We start from the raw sequence: 12583 nt of genomic DNA on the forward strand, positions 1-12583 counted from the left end.
TCTATCAATTACAGGATTTAAACACAAACATATCCTCTGTAACTGTGCCATCCAATACAGTAGCCACTAGCAGCTATTTACATTTATCAAGTAGAAATTCAATTCTGGCCAGGCACAGTCGCTCACACCTGTAATCCCAGCACTTTGGGAGGCTGAGGCAGGCAGATTGCTTGAGTTCAGAACCAGCCTGGGCAACATGGCGAAACCCCGTCTCCACTAAAAACACAGAAATTAGCCAGGCATGGTGGCAGGTCCCTGTAATCCCAGCTACTTGGGAGGGCTGCAGTGGGAGGATCGCTTCAACCTGGGAAGCAGAGGTTGCAGTGGGCCAAGATAGCACCACGGCATTCCAGCCTTGGCGACAGAACAATGCCCTGTCTCCAAAAAAAAAAAAAAAAAAAGAAAGAAAAGAAATTCAGTTCGTCAGTCACACTTAATGTGCTCAATAGCCACAAGTGGCTAGTGGCTACGACACTGGATAACACGGATTTATAAATCATTTCCATCCTCTCCAAAAGCTCTATGGGACAGTGCTGCTCTACAAATACCTCTGTAATAATCTGAAAATTACAACAATGAAACGTGATGAAGCACCTGTGCTCTGTTATGGCACATCAAAGCACGTCCACTGGTAACGTAGTACTTCCTTCCCAAGTAAGTCGAAAAGTAAAAACAACCTTGGGCATCTCTTCCAGCATATATTAGTAATCAAGAAAATTCACACCGTCCAATCTGCCAAAGGAATTCACAAATTCCTTTGTTTGTGAAGGATGAAATTCACAAACAAGTGAAAAACTGATATTTTGCCCCTTCCTATTTCTTTGATAATGTGTTACTAGTATTGTGTACTTTCTGTGTAAGTTTTGTCTTGGGGTGCTTGCAGCTGTGTTTTTAGCCTGGTAGCTAGTAGCAGAGAAGGAGGTGAGGACAGTTCAGAATGAAGATGAGTGGTTCAGGAAAACACCAACACAGATAATGCAACTTAAGTGGAAGTAAATTTAATTGCGACCAATGCAATAAACTTAAGTGCTCACTGTGTGCCAGTGATGTGCAGATAAACAAGTCACCATTCCCACCTTTGAAGAGCCCAATTTAGTAGTGGTGTTCAATATGTAACAAACACAATGAGATATGCTGTGATATAACGCAGTAAGACAAGCATATATACAATGCAGAGATGACGCAGGGAGGGTATTTTTTCAATGGTTTCTGAGGAGAAATCAGGGAACATTTCCTGAAGGAGGTATCCAAGAAGCAGAAGAGCAAACTAAGCAGAGCCGTGCACAGGAACCCCAAGTGGTTTGGCAATGCTGGTGAAAAATGTGTTTCATGGTTAGGAGGATGGGGGTGGACAATGGGAGGAGCGAGATGGGGCTACAGAGCTATTTCCACACCAGACCACAGATACTCACGTTCCAGTCATGTCTGCCTGGGCAGGTCTGTAAGCCTTCCTCACCAAAACTGCAAGTAATACGAAAACCAATCCCTAAAATTTGTTAAATAATATACCCATGCCTGCCATAGAGGTTAACAATATTTGACAGCAATCAACAGGAATATAAAGTTCTTTGTGACACGGTACTCTTAATACATATTGGTCACAAATACACTGTAGCTAGTATCATTTGTTTTCAGGGAGAAACCTCTGTTTACTATGAGTTTTCTTTGGAATCTCTGTACAGAAAACACTAATGAAATAGACTACTCCCACATCTAAACGTCCCACCAACAGTTTATCTGACCAGGAGACAAATGAAACAAATTAAGAGGAGAAAGGAGATGTAACAGCAAAGTTTCTGTACTCCAGACCAGTTTTTTTTTTTTTTTAATCCAAAATGCTAATGGCAGAACTTCTGCTACTCTGTACCACACTGCACCTCTGGGTACATCCAGCTGTGACCACACCACAACTGTATCGCATCCAGCAACCTAAAGCACTCTTGTGGTTGCTCATGCAAACACTTGGAAAATATTTGCCTCTTCCGGACTCTCCCCTTCATATTATACAAATGCTCAAGTCTCAAAAACAGAACAAGAAACTTCCAGAGAACCTATTCACTTCAAATTACGGAGATCCCCTCTCTCCTTAATCCACAATAAACTTCTGGAAAAAGTCGCCTACAGGCCTTAAAGAATCTCCAAATGATTTTCCTCCCTTATACAAGCAAAGCTTTTCAAACAAAAATCTTAACAGTAGAAATGTACCCACATAAACCAGCTGGCCCTTAGGCGAACATAAGTACTACTATTCACACAAACATAGGGCCCTTAGGCAAAGGGACGTTTTCCACGAGGCATACGTGTCTGTTGAAAGTAAGGGTTCTGAACTCGACCTCTCTAGGTCCTAAGTACAGTCGTCCTCCCTGATTTTACTCCGAGCTTTCACTCCTCCAGCTGTAAAATAGGGGTAACAGTACTTTTACGAGTAGATCCATGTATGGGGAGGCGCAATATCTGACACAGAGACCCCACTGAGTGACAGATCAGTACGTGTTAGCTATTTTAGCTGTTCTTACTATTTTGTCCCTAAATAGGTATGATTTCACAAGTAGCTATTCCATCAAGCTGGTTACTTGTATCAATTCGCACTCTGCACCAAAATCACTTACGGGGAAGTGGGGGTTAAAAATACACCGTCCAGGCCCTATTTGGATGTGGGTCCAATTGGTCTGGGATTGGGTTGGGCGTTAGAACTCTTTTTAAAGCACTCCAGTTGGTTATAACGCGCAGCCGTCCTTCAGGAGCACACAGAAGTGTCTACACGTCCACAGAGATGTACACACCACCTGTAAGATCCAAGTTTTGAGTCCAGCAGCGCAGGTAGGCCCTCCCGCCTGGACAAGGCTCCCCGAAGCGCTGCGACGATGAACCTAGCACTGCTCGCCGAGAAGCACCAAACCCCTCACCCAGCGCCGGGCCACCCGCAAGACACGGCTCCATCGGGGGTCACACGCCCCCTCGGGCGCCGGCCCCTCCGGCCCACGTCACCGAGCCCTCGCCTCCTGCGCCCCGGCCCCATCCCGCCCCTGGCACGTGACTCGACACGCGCCAGCTGCACGCGGGCTCCATGAAAACAAAAACAGAGGAGGCCGGCCGGGCGGCGGCGGGCGCGCGCGGGGGCGGCGGAGAGCGGGCGCGCCCCCGCTGCCCGGCGCCGCGACCGCGCCTCCGCCAGTCCGGCCGCCGCCGGCCGCGCGCCCCGGCAGGCCGGGGGCGGGAGGGCAGAGAGCGCCACCCTGTTTACCGCGCCGGCCCCGCCCCGCCCGCGCCCGCTCCCGGAAACGGTCTCCCGGGAGAGGGCCGGCTAGTGCGCACCCACCCGCGGCGGGGAACGCCGGCCCTGCGTGGGAGGCGCCCGGCTCCGGCGGCCTGCCGCCCCCGGCTGCTGCGTGTCACCCCCGTCACGACTCTGCTACGCACTTCGCCCCCGGCTTTCAGCTCCGGCGCTTCCGCAGACCCCTCACGTGGCCGCCGCCTCCCTGCCACGGCACTCCCCGGCGACCGGGGCTGCGGCCCCTAGCTCTGCGAGGGATCCCGAGCCTGTGCCCACCCCACCTCGGACGTCACCCTCTTCGGACCACCCAACCCACACCTTCCGCCTAGGGCGGGGCGCGGGGAGGACGGCTACGAGCTGTCAGGAGCCTCCAGCTTTCCCCGTGACGAAGCTCACCCTCGCCTTGATCGTCGCCACTCACCCAGCAGCGGGCTGCGAGCTGGAGCAGACGTTTACACCGAGGGAGGACTGGGGGGAACGTCTTGATTTTTCTCCCTAATTTGCCACACACACAGGAAAAAACAAACAAACAAAAAACAGCAGACGCAGCTCTACCCTTGGGCTGGCTTTAAAGCTTTTAAGCTTCCCACGTCATCCTACCCCATGCAACAGACTTACCGAATAGCAATGCCCACCCCACACACCTGCTAGGTAACTCGCCTTCTGGAAATCGGGGGCCCCACCCACCCCACCTTCTGGAAACCTGCGCCTGGGGTGGGGTTGAAGAGACACTGTCTGATATCCTAAAGTCAGAGGGCGTGAGGGGACCGGCACCCCTCGCCCCACCCAGGCGCGCTGCAGCCTCCCGTCCCCGTCTCCAGAGTGCACCAAGGCATCCTGCGTCCCTGCCGGAGAAAAGAGGGACGGGGCCAGAGGCCCGAGTTCCAAGGAGTTGCTGATTCCAGTGGAGAACCGAGACACCGTGTCCTTTCTAATTAATAAGCATGCCACCCCCCAACTCCAACCCCCACCCCCCCGGCCTTATTTCTTGTTGACAGCAAAGGTGGGGGACGTGGGAGAAAGGCGAGAGTTGTCTCTAGGTTCGGGATGTTGGGCTGCGCGGAGGGAAGAGGTGGGATCTCGAAATGGAAACAGTTCCCCCTCCCTCCCCCCTCCCCTCCTCCTCCTCCTCCTCCTCCTCTTCTTCTGTTTACCTCAAGTTTGAATTTTATCTGCGCAACATTAGCTGGAATGCGGACATTGAAAAAAAAAAACACACACACTCTCTCAGCCCGGCGGCAGCTCCAGAGGAGCCATGTGGCATCAAGCCACAGCAAAGGGGAAAAAGTGCTCTTAGCAACACAAACATGGCGAAATCGCTCCCACAAGCCGGGTTCCCGCGACAGCCCTACCTTCCCCCGCTCGCCTTCCGAAGGTCCTGGCCAGGAACCGCAGACCCTTTCCGGGGGGCGGCGAGGGGGCCCCGGGCCGAGCGAGGGTGGGCGCACGGGGCGTGCTAAGGGGAAACTGACTAGCCAGCCGATCAGCCCCGCCAGGAGCGGAGGGGACGCCTTTTTCACGCCCTGAGATCGCAAAGGAGAGCAAAATTCCCATCCCAAAGTCCTGCGGGACTGGCTTCCCCACCTGACGAACTTACCCCAGGGCTGAACGCACGCTGCTTAGCTCCTTGCCTCGTTCCTTCCTCCCGGGCGCGACGAGAGGGGAAAACGATGCGCACGTAGATTTGTAGAGAGTATTCTTGAGAATTTCCCTGGGATGGATGGGGAGGAGCGGTGGAGACTCAGGAGACAGGTGCCGCGCTGGCCTGGGCTGCCGGCTAAAAGTTGTTCTCCGCGCGGTGGGCGGTGGGGTCCCCGGCCAGGGCCGAGGACCCCGGCTCCCTGCCCCCCGGCGTCGCCCACTTGTCACGCCAGGCTGCTGCGTGCGCTCGGCTGCAGGGGAGGTGGCGTAGTTTCTCTTCCTCCCACCTCTTCTCACTCACTTGTTTTTGTAGCCGTGGGCTCCCCTAATGCTTTCCTCTCCACAATGTTGTTTCATTATATCATGTCCATCATGTGACACCAGAGAGGCCTCTCTATGGAAACTTAAAGGGGCTCCCACGTGACTGCAGCAGCAACAACAGCAGCAGGACTGGCGGCGGCGGCCGCAGCGGCGTCCGTACCTCCACCCACCGGGAGCCCCTCGCAGCATCCCGGAGGGGCTTCTGGCGCTGCAGGAGCCCAGATCGGGGAGCCACAGCATCCGGGAGCCGTGGTGTCTGTGCGTGCGTGGAGTCTGTGCTCATGACATAGGAAGCCGAACAGAAGGAGCGTCCTCAAATCCTTTCCTACAGTCACCAAACCCACGCTCTGTTAAAATGACATTTCATGGCTCCTACTTTGTTTCCTCGGAGAGCAATGAGTTTTCTATCAGGCCTGATTCAGTTTGACAAAAGTCAAAAAGAAAAACCGGATTTGTCCCTCTGCAAGTTCAGTCAGATCGCTGGGAGAACAGAAATGACAAAACAATAATAACAGAAATAGAACCAGGCATTTGATACATAATTACCATCACCACGGCTTTCAAGCTTTCTGGAATTACATTCCTCCAGTAACTGTTGATGATGCTTGCAGGAGGCAAAATGCAATGCAGTTTTTCTCTTCCGCAGCTATATTAGGGCTTTGTTGCTGACAACAGTGAAAACTTGTTTGTGTCAGGAAGTGAGGTACGGAGATATGACCTGGAAGGTACAGACAAAACCAAAGTGGCAGTTTTTGCATTACTTTTCTGACCACATTCTTTCAAATGGTGACAAGAAGGCGGTCTGCTGTAAAATTCGTGGGGTGTTTGATGGGAAACAAAATAATCAGAAAAACATAATTATCCCTAGCCATACCATACTTGCTAGTCGCTAGAAAGTATACATATATGTATCTGTGTGTACATAGAGAAAGCAAAAAGCATGTGCACTTTAATATTTTTGAGCCACTAATTTTTTCATCATTTCTAGCATTAACAAACACTTGGAAAGACTTACTTAAGTCCAGGGATGTGTGGAAACTCACAATGTTGAGTGCTGTGGGTATTACTGACTCACAGTCCCTTTAAGGGTTTGTACCATAAATCCCAAATTTCTGCCTTAAAGTTTTTACAGACACGGAGATTTTATCCTGTAAATCTAAGCCAGATAGCTATTTCTGGGTTTTTTAGTTAATGCGTTTCCATTTTATAAGGGAAACTGTTTGGATTGGCGGAATCAAGAAAAAACTTCGCAAGAAACTGAAGAGTGGGATGGAAGATCTTTTCTTTTGGCCTTGCCTTGACACTCTCTCTCCACCTCATCAGTTTACCTCATCAGCCATGATGAATGAGCTCCATTCCAACCCTTCTAATTCTATAATATCTCTCCCAAGTTTTACCTTCCTATCTCATGCCTAATTCTTTCATCCCTTTCCTCCTACAGTCCTTGCCTCCCAACTCAGCCCCTTTTCTGCCTGGGCGCTCAGCTCAGGCCTCCCCAAAGACTATACCCCCCATCCTCCCCTGCAGCTGCCCCCAACCCCACGCCCTTCCCAGCTTGGCCTCTCTTCTCTGCAACTGTACCTCCTTACCTCTCTTTGACCTCTATTCACCTTCACAGTCTGGCCCTTGACGTCTGGGCCTCTTCTTACCTCTCTTTACCTGAAATGTCCCGGCCCTCACTGGGGTCTCCTCCACACCCTTCGCTCTGGTCCCATCCCTTCTGCTGCCAAGCCCCAGCGTTCCTCCAGCTCGGCCTGGTCAGCTTGAGCCTCATTTTGTTCGCGTGCCCCTGGGCTGGGAAAGGAGTGTGTGGTGCACAGTGGGGCCGAGGATCCCCCGGGGCCGTGGCCCCTGCCTCGCCCCCTCCACCCCTCCCGAGTCCCGGTTGCGGCGCTTCCTGGGCGGATGGCTTGGAATTGCTGCAGCAGCTGCGGTTCTGCTGTGTCATGCAAGAAGGAGGCGGCGGCGGCCGGAGCTGGAGGGGGAGGAGGGGAGGAACCTGATCCTCCGGTAGCGAAGGGCTGGAGGCAAACACCGAGCTCCTCCAAAGCCGCCCGGGAGCAGGGAGGGCTCCGCTAGCCCGGGGGGGCCCTCCCCGCGGGGCAGATGGTAAGTGGGGCGGTGCAGGTGGTCGCCTTGGGAAGGGAGCGCGTAGGGGGGTAAGGTGGGGCGGCGGGAAGTACTGGAGTCATCCCAGCCAAACTAAGGAGCCCGGTGTCCAGCTGAGAGGGACCCAGGCCGTAATAAGGATGTCCAGCCAAACGCAGCAATAATTACTATTCGAGTGACGCCCCGAAGTTGACCCAAGCTACACAGAGGGTGGAGTGGTGCATCCTGAACCCAGGGCAGAGCTGGAGGCAATGATTCAGGGTTTGAGAAGTATCAAGCCCAATGGCCTGGCGCTTTAAGGTGCAGCTGAGTAGGAAAAGCCAACCCACATCGTATTCCCAGAGCCTTGCTGCGCTTTCTGGGTTGTCTTGTTTAAAACTAGCGAAAGGGATGGGAAACCTGCCCAACCTCACTTTAGCCACGAAAATAATGCTCTTGGCCAGTGGCCTTGGACAAACAGCCTCTGGTGCAATAAAATAATCAATAGGAAGAAGAACTTCATTCCCCTCACCATCCTCCTTCCCCAAGTTCCTTTGACCAGAGTACCTCATTCGGCTTAAAGGAGAAAGAAAACTGTGTGTGACATTCCCTCCCAGTCTACCTGCGGCCAGACTCCTCACCACACAAACTGCCCACCCCGCTCCTCTCCTCATCTTCAGAGCCATGATTCCGACAGACATTGCAATACTACTCACGTTGGGTGAGAAGACTGCCTGAAACTCTGAACAATTTCACCTCCCTTGCCCTTTGCCACGGGAATTCAGAACCTACAACTGAGAGCAGGGAAGTTTACGGACAGGCTGGGCATGTAGGAACATTATTTCCTTCACTGGACTGTAGTTCTCCAGACAACTTTTTAATTATGATTATTCCCTTCCATTGCACTCCTGGAAATTTCAAAGCACTTTCTAAAACATCATTTTTTTAATGTCAGTCATACATTTAGAGGTAAGGGGTTGATGGGATTAACTGAAAGGCTAATGACTGTCTCAAAAGCACATGCTGTTGCTAGGGAACCCAAGCTCCTGCTGCTCTCTAATCACTAGCGTGTTCCATGGAAATCAAACTGCTCAGGGTGTTATTAAAATGAACGGCATCGGGTTAAAGGCGTTCTTGCTTATGTTGTAGCATCCTGGATTATCGATTGCCTCACACCCACATATCTTGTTTTCCTAATTTGATTTCTGTATTTGCGTCACTGCCAGGGACACTCAGACTAGACCAGTCAGTTCACTTCCTGTTTCTCAGAACTGGTTTATATTTGGTCTCGTAGCACTAGCTGGTAAAACATTATCAAACTGATCCTCTTGGAAAGAAATCTTTGCTTCCCGTTGAAAACAAATTATTCCAATTAAATTCTAATTCCCGTGGAAAACGTCATCATTTGAGGAGCAGACTGCCAGTTGCCATTTGAGAAACCATCCTTGAAATGTAAAGCCTAGAAAAAAAAATCATCTCGATTTCTTTTACCCAAAATCTTCATTCCTCAGCACTAGAACTAAGACACACTCGAGTAAAGAGTAGATTTAAGTATGCTTCTAAAATGAAACGCATAAATAAATAAATAAATAAATACACGTTGAAGCTGGGGAAATCATTTAGACTAAATAAGGCATAGAATTGAATGGAATCCAGGCCCAGGAAGGACAAGTAAGCTTGGGTTAGCATTGTGGCATTCAGAGAACACAGTGTGATTACAAGGCTGCACTACAAATAGGAAACCCCATCACTTTGTGTACTAATTGTCTCTTTTACCAATTCCCCTACGTCCCTGGACAAGACAACCTCGTTTTGTTTTGTTTTCAGTTCCTTCCTCTTTATAACAAGGATATTGCAAAGGCAATATCAGAAAGATAAGCCCTATGTAAATAGGTGGATTCTGATGTAGACAATTTGTTTAGATGGAAAATAAAGCCCTTTGAAAAAGATGTATAATGGCATCAATAGCCTGGATGACCTTGAGTGAGCCATTATAGGTCTTATGTCAGTTTCTTTGTGGAAGCTTAAATGAAAGTGCTGGACTAAAGGATTTCTAAGGCTCCTCCCATTTACAAACTTCTGTGATGAGATTGAACTCACTACATAAAAATTTCAATTTTAGCTGGATTTTGCAATGTTAAATTTTAGCACTGAACCTTTAGTATCTATCCATAGGAACCTTGAGGGAAATGATGAGAAATGATTTTCTATTGATGTATCCATTTTTAGTGTCTGTTGACAGAAAAATAAAATTTACCTTACTCCCCATGTACTTAGTCTCTCCCTGCCTCAGTGGTATTATGGAAGCAGCAGGATAAGAGTTACAAAAGGACATAAAAGTATAGAGAAAGTTCTTTCAGTCTACTTATTTATTTATTACAACAACATCTCACTGTGTTACCCAGGCTGACCTCCAACTCCTGGGCTCAAGCAAGCCTCCCACCTCAGCCTCCTGAGTAACTGCAGCTACAGGTGCACTCAACCATGCCTAGCCTTTCAGTCATTTTAGATATAGGTAATCCTAAGTACTCTGATGATCCAAGTGGTGGAATGATGGAGGAAGGGGTATACAGAAATATAAACTGAATCCTCATGGAACTAATAATAATCTATTTGCCTGTGTTTTAATTAGTGCTAGGCAAAAATAGACCTTGCTCAGCTCTTAGTATTTTTCAGATTCACAGTATTGAGAAGTGGCATGAAGAAATGTGAGATTTGTGCCAGAGAGAAAAGACCTGACTTTGAAACCCAACTCTGCCACTTTATTCATTATTGAGTGCTTGCGCTGTGTCAGGTATTGTGCTGGGTGCTGGGAATACAAAGATGAATAAGACACAGTTTCCGCTTTGAAGGACATTATAGTATCATGAGAACAAAGATGAATATGCAGTTGATGAGGCAACAGTGAGGTGATATCAACAGGGGAGCTTATAAGGGTGCCTAACCCTGACCACGCATAGGGTCTTTAACCACACAAGGTGAATATTGAGATGAGTTCTGAAGGATAAGTAGAAGTAAGCCAGACAAGTGGGCAGGTTACAGAGAAAGATATTCCAAGCAAAAAAAGTACTATGTGTAAAGACCTTAGGGAAAAAGCTGTGCCCAGAGAGTTGAGGGTGAAGAACAAGAGCCTGGCAAGTAGGTTCTAAATAAATACATTGTATAAATCCGTGGCAGAAGTCCTGAAGGAGAAATCCAGGAAGATTAGCATGGTCGAGTATGTCATCCTAAAAAGTCTGAACTTATTCTAAGGCTGTTGGAGAACCACTGATAAATTTTAAGGGGCATAGTGAACTGATCAAATGTTCATTTTAGAAAGATCTCTCAGCTGGGTGCAGTGGCACACTACTGTAATTCCAGCAGTTTGGGAGGTTGAGGTGGGCAGATTGCTTGAGCTCAATAGTTGGAGACCAGCCTGGGCAACATGGTGAAACCCTGTCTCTACAAAAACACAAACACACACAAAAAAATAGCCAGGCCTGGTGGCACACACCTGTAGTCCCAGCTCCTCAGGAGGATGACTTGAACCGGAGAAGCGGAGGTTGCAATGAGAGGAGATCATGCCTCTGTGCTCCGGCCGGGGGAAACTTACAGTCATGGTGGAAGGCGAAAGGGAAGCAGGCACCTTCTTCACAAGGCGGCAGGAGAGAGTTTGCAGGGGAAACTGCCACTTTTAAAACCATCAGATCTCATGAGCACTCCCTCACTATCATGAGAACTGCATGGGGGGAACTTCCCCCACGATCCAGTCACCTCCCACCAGGTCCCTCCCTCAGCACGTGGGGATTACAGTTTGAGATGGGACACAGAGCCAAACCATATCACATTATAAGAACGAAATAATGATGGATGTCTAAACTAAGGTAGCAAGAATGGAAATGGAGAAAGGAAGAACTGAAAGGGTTCAAGATATATTAAGGACATAGTACCAACAGAATTTGATTATTGATGGTATCCTCCATCAGTGGTATCCTTCCATTTTCATAAGCCGTAAATCTGCTCCCATTATATCCTGCAGATATATCCTGAGGTCCAAGATAGGGACCTCAGGAGGAAAAGCAGGTTGTGGAGTAAAGGTAATTAGTTTAGTTTTCAACATGTTGAGTTGAAGTGTCCATAGAATATCAAAGTGAAGCTGTCTACTACATAATTGAACGGAGAAGTCTAGAACTCAGGAGAGAGATCTATGCTGGAGTCATCAGAATAAGGAATAGTTCATGGAAGTAGATGAAATCTCCAAGAGAAGGCATAGAGAAAGGAAAGAAGAGGATCTACTTTGGAACCCAATGAAAACACTGAATTTAAAAAGTGAGGAAAGAAAAAACACAGGGGAAAAATATCCCAAGAGGTAGGAGGACCAGGAACAAGTAGTTTCAGAGAAGCCAGGGGAGGAAATATCAGCAGTATTAAATGCCAGTGAAAGATCAAGAAAAAGAGGATTGTGGCCAGCTGTGGAGGCTCACGCCTGTAATCCGAGCTCTTTGGGAGGCCGAGGTGAGCGAATCACCTGAGGTTAGGAGTTCCAGACCAGCCTGGCCAATATGGCAAAATCCTGTCTCTACTAAAATTAGCCGGGTGTAGTGGCACACACCTGTAGTCCCAGCCATTCAGGAGGCTGAGACACAAGAATCTCTTGAACCCAGGAGGCAGAGGTTGTGGTGAGCTGAAATTACACAACTGCACTCCAGCCTGGGCAACAGAGCAAGACTCTGTCTCAAGAAAAGAAAAGAAAAGAAGAAGAGTACTGAAAAGTTTTTTGATTTAGTAATAAGGAGGTCATTGGTGTGTTTGGCAAGAAGGAGTTTATTAGTAAAATGGGGTTAGTAGCCAAACTGCAGTGAGTTGAAGACAGGATGACAGTAGAGGATGCAGATAGATGAAGTTCTTTTATATAAGAAGGACTAAAGGGCAAGTAGGGGAAGAAAATAAAATAAAAGTATTGGAAAGAGATTGGTGCAATCCATGGTCTGCAAGCTTAAGTAAGGCGGCGCAAGGAAAGAAGGAAATACTACCCTAGTAGAATTCTTTATTCTCTCAGCCTTCAAATTAAATGGCATTACCATCCACCAATTACTCAACACAAAAAGCATGTAGATATTCTTGATTCTTCTCTTTTCCTCCGTTTTCACAATCCTCAGAATTCAAGTTAACTTTACCTCCAAAACATTTCCAAAATGTCTCTTTCAATCTCCACCGCTACCACTCTAATACAAACCACCATCATCCCTCTTCTGTGCTCTTGTAATAGCTTTCTAAATG

General features: G+C 48.6%; 2 protein-coding genes across 17 annotated transcripts in view; one reads left to right on the forward strand and one right to left on the reverse strand.

Annotated features, from left to right (window-relative positions):
* Positions 1-7186, reverse strand: part of LOC708686 (uncharacterized) — a 255606-nt gene extending 248420 nt beyond the window's left edge. For 10 of the 12 annotated variants that reach the window (XR_013415564.1, XR_013415563.1, XR_013415567.1 and 7 more), the window contains exons 1-2: positions 6886-7186; positions 4872-5954 (exon numbers count right to left, since the gene is read on the reverse strand). The gene's annotated coding sequence lies outside the window, so the exon portion shown is untranslated. Of the gene's footprint in view, positions 1-2609; positions 2787-3420; positions 3549-3695; positions 4317-4871; positions 5955-6885 lie in introns of those variants that run through there. The other 2 variants (XM_077997353.1, XM_077997352.1) reach the window with 2 other exon arrangements.
* Positions 7187-7265: 79 nt separating this feature from the next.
* Positions 7266-12583, forward strand: part of MKLN1 (muskelin 1) — a 389751-nt gene continuing 384433 nt past the window's right edge. For all 5 annotated transcript variants that reach the window (XM_077994952.1, XM_077994953.1, XM_077994954.1 and 2 more), the window contains exon 1: positions 7266-7345. The gene's annotated coding sequence lies outside the window, so the exon portion shown is untranslated. The remainder of the gene's footprint in view (positions 7346-12583) is intronic.

Source organism: Macaca mulatta, chromosome 3 (assembly GCF_049350105.2).
Source record: "Macaca mulatta isolate MMU2019108-1 chromosome 3, T2T-MMU8v2.0, whole genome shotgun sequence".
Taxonomy (NCBI): domain Eukaryota; kingdom Metazoa; phylum Chordata; class Mammalia; order Primates; family Cercopithecidae; genus Macaca; species Macaca mulatta.